Source organism: Clarias gariepinus, chromosome 9, assembly GCF_024256425.1.
Source record: "Clarias gariepinus isolate MV-2021 ecotype Netherlands chromosome 9, CGAR_prim_01v2, whole genome shotgun sequence".
Lineage (NCBI taxonomy): Eukaryota > Metazoa > Chordata > Actinopteri > Siluriformes > Clariidae > Clarias > Clarias gariepinus.
In genome coordinates, this window is record NC_071108.1 from 26,509,387 (window position 1) to 26,512,500 (window position 3,114).

A 3,114-nucleotide genomic window follows, 5' to 3' on the forward strand; every position below is an offset into this window, starting at 1 on the left:
TTACTCCTGTAATCATGATAAAACATATGTGAAAGAAAACAAGCTTTCTTGTTGCAATAAATTGCATAATTTTATCATTTTCATTTTTTTATAATGGTAGTCGTCCAAGAAGGAAATTTACTACAATGCCAGCGCGCCATAAACGAGGGGATATTAAAATGTTTTAAGATTTGTGCGCCACATATCCGGTTACCTTTGCTGTAATTCTTGTTAAAGGTGTTTCCTTATTGTCTTCCAGTGTTCTTTTGAAGTGCATGTTCCATTCAAAACACCCCGGACGACTCATTTCAGTGAACTTGGCAAATCATGTCAAACGTCTCTGTGGCAGATTCGCCTAGTTTCACACAGAATTTCTTCACTCTTTGTTCTTAATTGCCGTCCATGATGAAATAACAGGCGTAGTCCGGATAGCCCCAGTTGCACAGCTCCCGATGTACCCAGGGCCATGTGTTTTGGCACACTGACTTGTAAATGGGACTGTCATCCAGCCCTGTGCTGCCATCTGTTGGTGTGTTACAAAACTAGTCTTGAAACTTTTTGATACCGCCTTATAGTAATCATTAAAAATCAAGTGTTCCTTTTTTAGTTAGTTCAATAAAATTAGCTCAGATTAAGATTATAAATTAACTTACCCCAAAACAATCACTTTGCCAGCTCTTATGATTTAAACTGGAGTTAATAGGTACTAGAGCACTGAACATCTGAGTCTGGTAATCTTAAGATTTCTCTCTCATGTAGTAAAAAAAAAAAAAAGAAGTTTCAGATTTTTGTGTGGTTTGAAAATTTAAGGTGTGTCTGTATGTGTGCGTGATTGCTATACCAGGGAGATATTTACTTTCTCTAATCATTTTTATTTTATTGGGGTTACATTATGAAGCAGTGTAGCCGAATGTTGACCCTGAGCACCTGATTTCCTGGTTGAAGGGTCAGACAAAGAACCATTCCAGGCCGAAATCTCTAGGAGATACTGTATTCAATAAAACGATGGTGAGTAGCTGGCATGATTGTATCTTTGTTGCAGTAGCATGGCAAAGTAAATATATTATTACTGGGACATTTCAAATGAGTAATGATCTGGTGTAAAGTGCAGAACTTTAAGTGCTTAGGGTCAACGGTCCAGAGCAAAGGAGGTGAATAGGCAGGTACAGGCAGGTTGGAACTGGTGGAGAAAAGTGTCAGGTCTGTTGTGTGATAAAAGAGTATCAGCGAGAATGAAAGAAAAGGTGTACAGGACAGTGGTGAGACCAGTGATGCTCTACGGCTTAGAGACAGTGGCACTGAAGAAAAGACAGGAGGCAGAGCTAGAGGAGCTGAAGATGTTGAGGTTCTCCTTGGGAGTGACAAGGATGGATAGGATCAAGAATGAGTTCATCAGTGGGACAACCCACGTTAGATGTTTTGGAGATTTGAACATGTTCAGAGGAGAGATTGTGAATATATCGGTAGAAGGATGCTGAGGTTGGAACTGCCAGGCAGGAGGTCTAGAGGAAGACCAAAGAGGAGATTTATGAATGCAGTGAGAGAGGACATGAAGTTAGTTGGTGTGAGAGAAGAGGATGCAGAGGATAGGGTTAGATGGAAGCAAATGATTCGCTGTGGTGACCCCTGAAAGGGAACAGCCGAAAGACAAAGATGAAGAAGAAGCTGACTAGATTTTCTGTATTTAGTACAAACGTCAATTTTAATTCACTCCTGCAGAATCCAAAATGGACGCAAAGGCCAAATTTTCAGAAAAGATTGTTAATTATTAAATGAATATTAAAGAGCCCAAAAGTATGCGAACAAATAATAGTAAAGTAAATAACATAATTTAGTGATGTCACCAGACAAAGAATGCAACAGTTTTGTGATTTTCATAGTCCATTTCTTTCTTTATTTAAAAAAAATCTTTTTAGCATTTAGAGTTATCCATATAACAAGTAATCCAACAGTAGGTAATAGTTTTATTTAAAATAAACAGTTTAAATGTAATACAGCTTATATTCGGCTAATATCTGATGTGCTTACAATTACCTGTTTTTTAACACCTAGAATACCAGGGTATTTATTGGAGACTGGCAGCAAACTGGCAGCCACACACTCACAGTACTAAAAGCATTAATGGACCAGGGGGAACCCGACATCAGTCGATCAACTTAAATCATTAGACAATTTAGATGTCCTGCCCTCCCCTTCTTCTGCACATGGATTTACAGTACATAGTTCATGCACTACTCTTTCATGCAGCTCACTGTATATTCAGTTGTACGGTTAGGGATTGGATTCTATTTGTTTTAATGGATCCAACCTCCATCCTACTTGTTTTGCACTGGACTGCACTTGCTTTAATCATAATGTAACTTGTCATGTTTTACAGGCTCTATACACCGACCAGCCATAACATTATGACCACGCGTCTAATATTTAGTTCAGTAGGTGCCTCCTACAGTTATAGTTATTATATAGTTATTAATAAGGGCTAATTGTAATGGCTAGACGGTCAGGGTCACTCCAAAACTGTGAGATGTCTTGTGAGCGAGTCCCAGTCTGGAGTAACCATTCTTACAAAATATGCTTAATGGCAGAAAAGCCAGGAAATGAGTGGCAGGATCACAGATGACCAAGGCTCATTGATGCACGTTGATTTTGACAGACCAATAGAATAGCTACTGTAGCTCAAACTGCTGAAAATGTTAATTCTGTTTCTGATAGAAAGGTGACTAAAAAACACAGTACATTACTGTTTTGGTGGCAAAAGTGAGGACCAGCTTAATTTTAGGTGGGTGCTCATAATGTTATGGCAGATCTGTGCATATTCTGTTTGGACTGTTGGCATCCTGCAGAACCACCTACAGATTATCGGAGGACATTGCCTGTTGCACCTGCTTCTTCTTTGCATATAAAACCCAGCAGCTTCCCTTTTTTGTTTTTATGTCTGAAAAACTGGTTGCTTATGTAATATGTTGTTTTCTTTTATGTCATACATGTTTTTTCAGTAACATGTTATTTTGTTTTTGGAATATTTGTTTTGGGAATCGAAAGTGTTTTGTATTACCTCAATAACAAAGTCATAAAAAAATCCAAAAAAACAAAAACTAAAGAGCTAAAAACACATGGTGCCTAAAACATTTGCAT